Source organism: Onthophagus taurus, chromosome 8, assembly GCF_036711975.1.
Source record: "Onthophagus taurus isolate NC chromosome 8, IU_Otau_3.0, whole genome shotgun sequence".
NCBI lineage: Eukaryota > Metazoa > Arthropoda > Insecta > Coleoptera > Scarabaeidae > Onthophagus > Onthophagus taurus.
In genome coordinates, this window is record NC_091973.1 from 15,905,998 (window position 1) to 15,917,374 (window position 11,377).

General features: G+C 38.0%; 1 long non-coding RNA gene across 1 annotated transcript; it reads right to left on the bottom strand.

Annotated features, from left to right (window-relative positions):
- Window positions 1-2,562: 2,562 nt before the first annotated feature.
- Window positions 2,563-5,343, bottom strand: LOC139430917 (uncharacterized). The gene is made up of 3 exons (XR_011641271.1): window positions 4,734-5,343; window positions 4,107-4,668; window positions 2,563-4,060 (listed from the first exon to the last, which is right to left on the bottom strand). It is a non-coding gene; the product is annotated as an uncharacterized lncRNA (long non-coding RNA).
- Window positions 5,344-11,377: the final 6,034 nt, after the last annotated feature.

An 11,377-nucleotide genomic window follows, 5' to 3' on the forward strand; every position in this document is an offset into this window, starting at 1 on the left:
AAATCGTTGGTCTGTGGTTATTTCTTGGGTTGATTATTTTTGATAGTGGTGTGTTATATGCATTTTAACGCTTGATTTGTTGAAGGTATAGTTTTATTTGTTTTTTCTTCTTTTTGGGTTTCCTTTTATTTTTCGTTAAAAATTTTTGGTATCGGCGTAGACGGCATGGTTCGTGTTCGCCAACCGGTCTGGTTCACATCAAACCAAACACCCAGGGTGGGGTGTTTCACTCTGCGCCGACCTTTTCTTTCTTCCTTTCTTATTGTTAGTAGTGTTTATCGCGTAGGAGCGACACTATGGACCCCGTTACTATTGTTTCTCAGGGTGCTTTCGTTGCGGAAGGCTCTCCTCGGGACATTGATTTAAACAATTCTACTACTGTTACTACAAACAATTCTTCTGCTTCCAATAGTCAGACGTTTGCTAATGTCACTAAAGCGAAACCAAAAAATTTTATTTGGCGGCATTACAGTTAACGGTAAATTTCTTTCCGCTAGACGAATGGTTTCACCGGCTAAAAGAGTGGTCATATCAAATGTTTCTCCCTCACTACCACACGAAGTAATAGAAAAAGAATTAAAAGCTTTAGGGTTGCAGATGGTATCGTCAATTACTTTTATTGGCGCTGGAATTAATAAGCCAGAATACCGCCACATATTAAGTTTTCGTAGACAAGTGTATTTGATACTAGAGGATAACACTGCCCTTCCCAGTTCTATATTAATCGAATATGAGAAAAACACTTTTAGAATATTTTTGGCAACGGACGAAATACGCTGCTTTATTTGTAAAAAGGCGGGCCACATTGCCAATCGATGCACTTCCAAAAGTAATGCTGGCATTGGTGACATTGGGTTACCGTTGCAGATGTTTACTCTCCTCCCAATGTTGCGTCAGTAAGCGCTACATCAGACAGTGATGTGGTTTCAAATTCAGTTAAAAAAATCACTAGCAGTTCTAATCTTGACGACAATAATGATTTAACTTCCCAACGTGACATTGTCAATATTGTCAACAAGGACACCATTGTCATTGACGATGATTTTGAAATTGTTAAAAAGCGTGGCAGAACTCCTTCATCAGTTGAATCTGAATCCAAAGATGTTGGGAAAACTCCAAATAACCCTACTCCTGTTACGGATTTTGTTAAACCCCGTCCTAAAAAGCGTAAAGAGGAGAATATAGCTGACAACGACACTGATTCCGAATGTTTTTCCGAATAATTGAATAAAGGAACTGTTCGCTAATGAAATGTTTATTTCATATGACAACTTCTGTAAATTTATCACTGATTCCAAAGGCAAACAGGACGCAAACGCTGTAACGTCCGGTTTTGTGTTATTGTGATTTGTCTGTAATTGTTCAGAAGTCGGGGAATTATATACCATTTTGTTTATTTACCTTGTTATAATTTTTGTTGTTGTTTTCTTTTACAGCAAGCCGAACTTGGAAACACTTAAAAATCCTTTTCTTTTCATCACTTTTCGTAAATCCTTTCCTTTCGCTCATTTTAAACGCCTTTTTCTTTTCCATTACCTTCATTACATTCACACAATAATCTTAACCTTAAAACTTTTCTTTTTCTCTTCTTCATTTTTGTATTAAAATTTTTGTCTGCATTTTTTTAAGTTCATACTTTCAATAATAGAGGGAGGGAGTGGTTTTGAATTTTTGATACCGCGCGATTTGGGAGCAAGTTTTTTGGATAAAATTTTGGGGAATGAATACCCGTGCACGATTTTACTCTTCCTCTTTTTGAAACCAGCCTTTGTAGTGTTTGGATGGTTAACAAGAATTTTAAGTCGACATTTTGGTATAATTCTGTGTAGAATTTTGGATCGATTTATATCCGTATTTATCGGGATCTGAGTTAATTAATCCTTTAATTTTTCGTTTGGAAATTATTCAACGATTACGGTTTCACCGGATTTATTGCACATTTTTTTACAAAGATTATTCATTTTGCTGGTTAAAACCTCATACCACCTTGAGGTAGGTTTTTCTTTTTACATTTTCTTTAATTTTGGCTTAATACTAACTTAAACCTAAATTCATTTAAACTCCTTTCACGCTACATAAAATCATCCACCCCTACATTCTTGCCTAATTATCTATTTACATATTTACAGTTTTTTCTTTTTTTACACGTTAGGTTTTTTTTTGTTCTTTGTAAAGACACCTCTTTACATAGAGCCTTATTCGTTATATAAGATCTTGGGAAATCTCCCATCCCGGAAACAAGTACAACCTGGAATAAAGAAGTAAATTAGAATCCACATAACCCAAGTTTCCTGTACTTACCATCGAACAAGTCTTTCCAAATGAGGTGTGCTGGATTTCGTTGCTGTATCTACGTATAATTGTTGTCATCGTGAAGTCATCAACCGTCGTTCAAAAGAGTCTGGAATAAAGGTCAGAATTTTCCTTTTTTTATACAGAAGAAAAAAATATCAGTGTGGTTAGATAATTTTGTATTTTTTTATAAAGTAAGATTTTCTTTTGTACTTACCATTTAATTTTTTTGTTAACTTCACTGGTTCATTTCACTTTAAACCAGTTCTTTATTATTTATTTTTTTTTTCCTTTTGTCATTATTTTTTTTTAATTTCATTAATTAATTTTCTTGTAAAGTTATCGGATTTATTAGGGGTGTTATTAATTTCGGTTTTGATTTCGATTTTGTTTTCCTTTTCCGTTCACCTGATCGAGCGCTCGTGTCATTCGGGAACGTGTCGCGGTCAATACTTGGTTCAATTTTTTTTTTTTTTTTGAACAATTTTCGTTATTTTATTTACTACTTATATACTTGATATTTTGTTTTACCATATTTTTTTCCCTTTAATAAATTTGTTTTTATATGGTATATGATTCTGCGATTTCTTTGTGTTTTGTTATATGTTGGTGTTGTCGAACCTTTTCCTTTCCAGCCCTCTTCGCAGTTAGAGCGATCTGTAACTGAAACTGCGTGGCGCCTTATAAATTCAAACCCACCCCATCTTCACTGGGAAGCCGAGGTGTTACAGATCTGTATTTTTTTAAAGGGGTTCGATTGTGTTGTTGTCGTTTTGTTGAAAAGTCGTCACAAAATTTTGGCGCCCAACGTGGGGCCTGTTATTTTAATAGGGGGGTCATTTTTTTTTTTTGAACCATCTTGTGTCTTACTCTGTGTCTTACCACCATCTGACTAGAACCGGTGTTATTGCGTGTTTGGGGTTAGAGCTTGTCGCGCCACCTATTATCGAAGCGGAAAACCAACTTAATAAATCCAACTTAATATTATCCCTGATAGTATCTATCGTTATGGCTCTTCGTGTGACTGTAAATTATTTGATTAAGGAGGAACTCCAGTATGAGTTGATTGCGAGGGGTTATCCTGTAGGTTCGGTTGAGGAGATGCGGAAAAAATTGACGGAGGTTTTACAGAGGGAGAAGTTGGAAGGAGTTTCATCGTATCCTGATTATCCATATACAAGTGAGGAAGATTCGATGGCTATCACCGCAAAATTGGTCGAGGTTACAGCTTTGGTGGATAAATTTACAGCTAAAGATGCTAAAAAGACGGAGAGTAAATTGTGGTATGTTTTGAGTCGTATACAGCGTATGGATGAGTTGTCTGATGATAGGGCTAGATTCTGTACGGAGGCGATGGCTTTGAAGGAAAGATTTCAAGCTAGGTTAGGTGCTACTACGAGACCTGCCGATCTGGAGGTTATCGAGACGAGTCTGAGGCAGGCTTTGGATATTTCGGGTGCTCCTGGTTGTCCTCCTGCTGCTTCATCTCCTTTGCCCAATTTGCAGCCTACTCCCCTTAGAGTGATGCAGAAGAGCGTGCCTGTTTATAAATGGGATTTAAAATTTTCGGGTAGACCTGGTACGTCAGTTGCAGCATTCTTGGAAAGAGTAGCGGAACTATCAGTTGCTCGTGGTGTCACGTGTGATCAAATTCTTACATCAGCCTTAGATTTATTTGAGGGTCCAGCACTTACATGGTATAGGTCGATTAGAACATCCGTAGGTACCTGGAATCAATTGGAGAGATTGCTTCGTGAGGAATTCCAACCTGCAAATTATGATGAGAAATTGCTCGATGAGATTAAGTTACGTACTCAGGGCGAGTCGGAACCCATTGGAATTTATGTTGCTACCATGACGGCATTGTTCGCGCGCTTGTCATGTACCATTTCTGAGGATGCTAAGGTCAAGATTATCCGTCGGAACGTACTCCCTTACTTCCAGAATCACTTGGCCTTGCGTTCCATTAGAACCGTTGAGGAATTGCGTGTATTGGGTAGGCAACTTGAGGAGAGCCGTCGGTCTGTGGAGGATTTTATACCTCCTCGACGAAGGACAAAAACCTTAGAAACGGATTTAGCCTACGTCGAAGTAAGTCGGATTGATGAGGTGAACAATGTGAGTTCTCCTGGAGTGGCAACGGTATCTTCGTTTAATGGCCAGTGTTTTAACTGTGGAGCCACAAATCACCGTGTTCGGAATTGTCCCGCACCAAGACGAGTAAGATGTTACGGTTGTCAGCAACCTGGGTTTACTAGGAATAATTGCCCGAAATGTAAGAAGAATGGTTCTCAGCAGGTTAACGGGGGTTCGTTAAACTCGCAACGTCACCATTGAAGGGTCGAGCGGTGGACGGCGTCGAAGAAACAAACTCGACTGGAAAGATAAGAGCGGTGTTAGAATTTATTATTGAGCATGCAGGAACAGACGAAAGACCTTACCTTGCTGTGGATGTTTTTGGTATTAGGATTTTGGGACTTCTTGATAGCGGTGCTAGTAGAACAATTCTCGGTGGACCTGGCTTGTTGGAGATTCGTCATTTGGGACTGGAGTGTCTACCTTCGCGAACACTTAAGTGCACGGTAGCAAATGGTGGAGATTGTCTTGTTGAGGGTGAAATTTCGATACCTTTTCGATTGAGGGACAGGATCATCGTGTTGCGGGTTCTCGTGATACCTTCCGTTTCTCAACGATTAATCTTAGGTACTGATTTCTGGATTAGAATGGGAATTGTACCGAATTTAAGACAGAATGAGTGGTCGTTTGGGGATTCCTGTGACGTTTCTTCGATATCAACTGATTGTGACCTTACTATGGAACAACGTGCAGAACTGGATTTTTTATTGGATGAGTTATTTTCGGGAGATGATGGGAAATTAGGTTGTACTAATCTTGTGGCACATATTATTCGCACATCAGCTGAGCCGATCAAGCAGAGACATTACCCTATTTCTCCTGCATTACTGAAATTCGTTAACGCAGAACTGGATCAGATGTTGCAGAATGGTATTGTAAGACATTCAACATCACCTTGGGCTTCACCTATCGTTATGGTACCTAAAAAAGATAAAACATATAGATTTTGTGTGGATTACCGGAAGGTTAACAAAGTCACAGAGCGTGATGCGTACCCTCTACCTTTTGTAACTTCTACTTTGGATAAACTGAGAGACGCGCGTTACTTGTCGTCATTAGATATAAAAAGTGCATATTGGCAGGTTCCAGTTGAAGAAGAATCACGTCCTATCACTGCTTTTGTTGTCCCTGGAAGGGGGTTGTTTGAATTTTGTCGCATGCCCTTTGGTTTGCATAATGCTCCAGCGACTTGGCAACGTCTTATAGATAGGGTGTTGGGCATTGATTTGGAACCTTACGTCTTTGTATATTTGGATGACATTATAATTATCGCAAATGATTTCCAAAAGCATTTAGAGGTGTTGCGTGAGGTGTTGGAACGTTTAAGGAGTGCGGGATTAACGGTGAGCAAGGAAAAGTGCCAGTTTTGTCGTTCGGAATTAAAATATTTAGGTTATATTGTGAACCGGAGAGGCTTGGCTGTAGATCCAGAAAAGGTTGCGTGCATAATGAAAATTCCTGTACCAACTTGTGTGAGAGAAGTACGTACTATACTTGGTATGGCGTCGTGGTACAGAAGGTTTATACCAAACTTTTCAACGCTTATTGCTCCTATGACAGCTCTGCTTCGTAAAGCACAAAAGTTCATTTGGACCGACGAATGTACCATTGCTCTGGAAAATATCAAAACTTGCTTGATCTCTGCTCCCATACTTACTTGTCCAGATTTTCAGAAGTCATTTGATGTACAGACGGATGCTAGCGATTACGGTTTGGGTGCTGTGTTAACTCAGACATATCCAGATGGTGATCGCGTAATTGCATATATTAGTAGATCGTTAACAAAAGCAGAACGTTCTTATTCCACTACAGCGAAAGAATGCCTAGCGGTAGTCTTCGCGGTGCAGAAATTTCGTCCATATATTGAGGGAACTCACTTTCGAGTTATTACGGATCACTACTCGCTGAAATGGTTAAATAATCTTAAAGATCCTTCTGGACGGTTGGCGAGGTGGAGTGTGAAGCTTCAACAATTTGATTTCGATGTGATTCATCGCAAAGGTAGAGAACATTTGGTCCCGGATGCACTTTCGCGAACCGTTGAGAATATTGCTGAGGCTCAAGTGAGGTTAGAGGATGGTAAAGGTGAAAAGGGAATTCAGGATCGGTGGTATCATCGTATGTGCGATAAAGTGGTTGGTAAACCCGATAGATATCCATTGTGGCGTGTAGAAAATTCTAAATTGTTTAAACATGTGAAGAAGCTTTATGGTGATTTGGATGATACAGGGTCTGAGTGGAAAGAAGTCGTTCCTAAGGATGCTAGAAAAGCAATTCTTTATGAACACCATGATATACCTACGGCGGGACATAGTGGTGTAACGAAAACTTTGCATCGTGTGGCAGAAAAGTATTACTGGCCGAGTATGAGACAGGACATTGCGCGGTATGTACGCCACTGCAGGACTTGTATTGCTACAAAACCTGAACAGAAGTCTCCTGCTGGTCAACTTCTTGGTAGGCCGAATGTATCGCGACCTTGGGAAACAATTTGTGTGGATTTGGTGGGACCGCTACCCAGAACGAATCGTGGTTATATGTATATTTTCAGTGTAGTTGATTACTTTAGTAAGTTTTGTTTATTTTTCCCTTTAAGGACGGCTAGTGCTGTGAATGTTGTAAGGGTGTTGGAGGAAAGTGTCTTTTTACTTTTTGGGGTTCCCCGAGTGATAGTGTGTGACAACGGAAAGCAGTTTACTAGTAGAGAATTTCGAAACCTAATGAATCATTATTCTGTGAAGATTTCCTATACTGCTCTTTATCATGCGCAGGCGAACGCAGTTGAGCGAGTTCATCGTGTGCTTAAAACGATGTTGGCTGCTTACGTTGAGGATAATCACAAAAATTGGGATTTATATCTGCCTAAAGTTGCTTGTGCCATTCGTACTGCGAAACATGAAGCTACGGGACTTACTCCCTATTTCGTCAATTTTGGTAGACAAATGAGATTGAACGGGGAGGGCGATGAGGTGCCCGAAGGTTTCGAGGACAGTGTTGATCGTACTGATGATCTCCGGGGAAGGTCCATTGAATTTCAGAAAGTATTTAATGATGTTAGAGCACGTTTAACAAGAGCTTTCGCGAAGAATAAGATCCATTATGATCTTCGTCGTCTTCCTGTACAGTTTAATGTCGGACAGAAGGTCTGGCGACGGAATTACACAATTTCTAGGGCGGTAAATGACTTTTCGGCAAAGTTAGCACCAAAATATTTGGGCCCTTTCGTTGTACATAAGAAAGTTTCGCCGTGGACTTATGTTTTGATTGATGGAACTGGAGATTTGCGAGGTACCTGGCACGCTAAAGATTTAAAGGCACATCCTCCTGAATCATCCTAAACATTTTTTTTTTTTTTCATTCACAAGCCACATTTTTTTTCCTTTCACTTTCTAGCCCACCTGGTTGGGGCTATAATACGCCAGAAGTCCGGTTGTTTTCCTTTTTGTCATATTAACATCTAGCGTTGGTCACGTGTTTTATGATCTTTGGTAGATCGATTTTGATCTATTGCTGGTTTTGGGTTTTTGTTTTTTTGGGTTGGGAACGAAGCACCCCGTCTTTGCTCTTCATATCCCTTTCCAATTTGGTATCCTTTTTTTGTAGTAATAAACCTTTTTTGTTTTGTCCTGTTCGAGTCGTTTTTTTTGTTTTCGGAGTTTCCTCGCTTCACGAAGTTCTCTGTTTTACAGATATTGGTTTGAAGCGCGTATCTGATTGCGTCGTGCGGTGGATGTTTTGGTCTTTTGTAAGCCGTCATTTTTTTTTAATTTTCATTTTCCTTTCACTACCGTCTTTTGGTATTCTTCGCTTTTCCGGCCTCCGAAGTAAAGTAAGTGTAAGTCCAGATAGCTCTTTCCGCTTGTGTACTTGACACATTTTTCTAATCTTCATCTTTTTATTCTGTCTTATTATTTCCATTATTTTAGTTGACGGACGTTTGAGACCGAAGTAGCTACTGCATGTACGTTTGATGGTGCGTGCTCATTACTTTTATCTTTGTTTATTATTTCTTTTTATTTTCGTTATTTTTCCTTCCGGCCGATTTGCCGAAGACCTGGTGGCTTTGGGCACGTGGTGGACCAGGTATTTGTTTCGTTGGGTTTCATATTTATATTTGGGATTGGTTTTTTGTTTTGGGGGGGAGGGTTTATAATTTTTTTTTTAGCTGTAGTCGAGAAATTTGGAATAAATTTCTGGTTGGTTAGGGTGGAGTTTGTAACGTCCGGTTTTGTGTTATTGTGATTTGGCTGTAATTGTTCAGAAGTCGGGGAATTATATACCATTTTGTTTATTTACCTTGTTATAATTTTTGTTGTTGTTTTCTTTTACAGCAAGCCGAACTTGGAAACACTTAAAAATCCTTTTCTTTTCATCACTTTTCGTAAATCCTTTCCTTTCGCTCATTTTAAACGCCTTTTTCTTTTCCATTACCTTCATTACATTCACACAATAATCTTAACCTTAAAACTTTTCTTTTTCTCTTCTTCATTTTTGTATTAAAATTTTTGTCTGCATTTTTTTAAGTTCATACTTTCAATAATAGAGGGAGGGAGTGGTTTTGAATTTTTGATACCGCGCGATTTGGGAGCAAGTTTTTTGGATAAAATTTTGGGGAATGAATACCCGTGCACGATTTTACTCTTCCTCTTTTTGAAACCAGCCTTTGTAGTGTTTGGATGGTTAACAAGAATTTTAAGTCGACATTTTGGTATAATTCTGTGTAGAATTTTGGATCGATTTATATCCGTATTTATCGGGATCTGAGTTAATTAATCCTTTATTTTTTCGTTTGGAAATTATTCAACGATTACGGTTTCACCGGATTTATTGCACATTTTTTTACAAAGATTATTCATTTTGCTGGTTAAAACCTCATACCACCTTGAGGTAGGTTTTTCTTTTTACATTTTCTTTAATTTTAGCTTAATACTAACTTAAACCTAAATTCATTTAAACTCCTTTCACGCTACATAAAATCATCCACCCCTACATTCTTGCCTAATTATCTATTTACATATTTACAGTTTTTTCTTTTTTTACACGTTAGGTTTTTTTTTGTTCTTTGTAAAGATACCTCTTTACATAGAGCCTTATTCGTTATATAAGATCTTGGGAAATCTCCCATCCCGGAAACAAGTACAACCTGGAATAAAGAAGTAAATTAGAATCCACATAACCCAAGTTTCCTGTACTTACCATCGAACAAGTGTTTCCAAAGGAGGTTTGCTGGATTTCGTTGCTGTATCTACGTATAATTGTTGTCATCGTGAAGTCATCAACCGTCGTTCAAAAGAGTCTGGAATAAAGGTCAGAATTTTCCTTTTTTTATACAGAAGAAAAAAATATCAGTGTGGTTAGATAATTTTGTATTTTTTTATAAAGTAAGATTTTCTTTTGTACTTACCATTTAATTTTTTTGTTAACTTCACTGGTTCATTTCACTTTAAACCAGTTCTTTATTATTTATTTTTTTTTCCTTTTGTCATTATTTTTTTTTAATTTCATTAATTAATTTTCTTGTAAAGTTATCGGATTTATTAGGGGTGTTATTAATTTCGGTTTTGATTTCGATTTTGTTTTCCTTTTCCGTTCACCTGATCGAGCGCTCGTGTCATTCGGGAACGTGTCGCGGTCAATACTTGGTTCAATTTTTTTTTTTTTTTTTTGAACAATTTTCGTTATTTTATTTACTACTTATATACTTGATATTTTGTTTTACCATATTTTTTTTCCCTTTAATAAATTTGTTTTTATATGGTATATGATTCTGCGATTTCTTTGTGTTTTGTTATATGTTGGTGTTGTCGAACCTTTTCCTTTCCAGCCCTCTTCGCAGTTAGAGCGATCTGTAACTGAAACTGCGTGACGCCTTATAAATTCAAACCCACCCCATCTTCACTGGGAAGCCGAGGTGTTACAGATCTGTATTTTTTTAAAGGGGTTCGATTGTGTTGTTGTCGTTTTGTTGAAAAGTCGTCACAACGCAGTAGCTCAACTTTATTCTGAAGATATCGATTCTCTGTGTGAGTTGCTAGTTATGGTTATACGTGTTGTTAAAACTAATGCACTTAAAGCTCGTTTAAAACGGCTACTTAAAAAACTACGGTCTAATGGTAGTTCATCTAATGCTGGTTCAAGGTGTGGATCTCAAGATGACTATTCTTCTGATTATTCTACGTATTAATTTTTTTATGCCTCCAATTAAGATTATGCAATGGAATGCGCAGTCGGTGTGCTCAAAAAGAGAAACCTTGGAGCAATTAGTTTTTGATTTTGACATTGATGTGGCACTCATTTCTGAAACCTGGTTTAAGCCTGATACGACAGTTAAATTTAAAGGTTACAATATTATTCGAGACGACAGAGCGGATGGTTATGGTGGTGCGGCTATTTTTGTTCGGAAATCTATAAGGTTTAATAACATGAATTGTCAACTAAATGTTCAGAACTTAAATGTTTGTGGAATTCAATTAGCTGATTTAGACATTTTCATTTGCTCGGTTTATCGGCAAGATGGAGCTAATATGCAATGCGATGATTACCATAAACTGTTCTCTATTTCTGCTCCCCTCTTGATAGGCGATGACTTTAATGCACACCATACTTTGTTTGGCTTTTCTAATAATCATGCTGGTAATGTGCTTTTGAAGTCTATAGATTACCACGAACTTCTACACTGTAATGACGGATCTCCTACCCGTATAACTAGGCCCGGGGAGGGTGCCTCTGCTGTCGACGTCACCATTTTATCGAGCGACATAGCTCACAAAGTAACGTGGGAGGTTTTGGAGGACTCCTTTACTTCTGATCACTTTCCTATTTTTATTCAGTATCACTCTTCCGTTTCTTTATCTCAAACAACATATCCTAAGAACAAATGGAAAATTATACCGGAAAAGTGAAATGATTTTATAGGAACTATCATAGAAAATTTTGATTCTACAAAAAT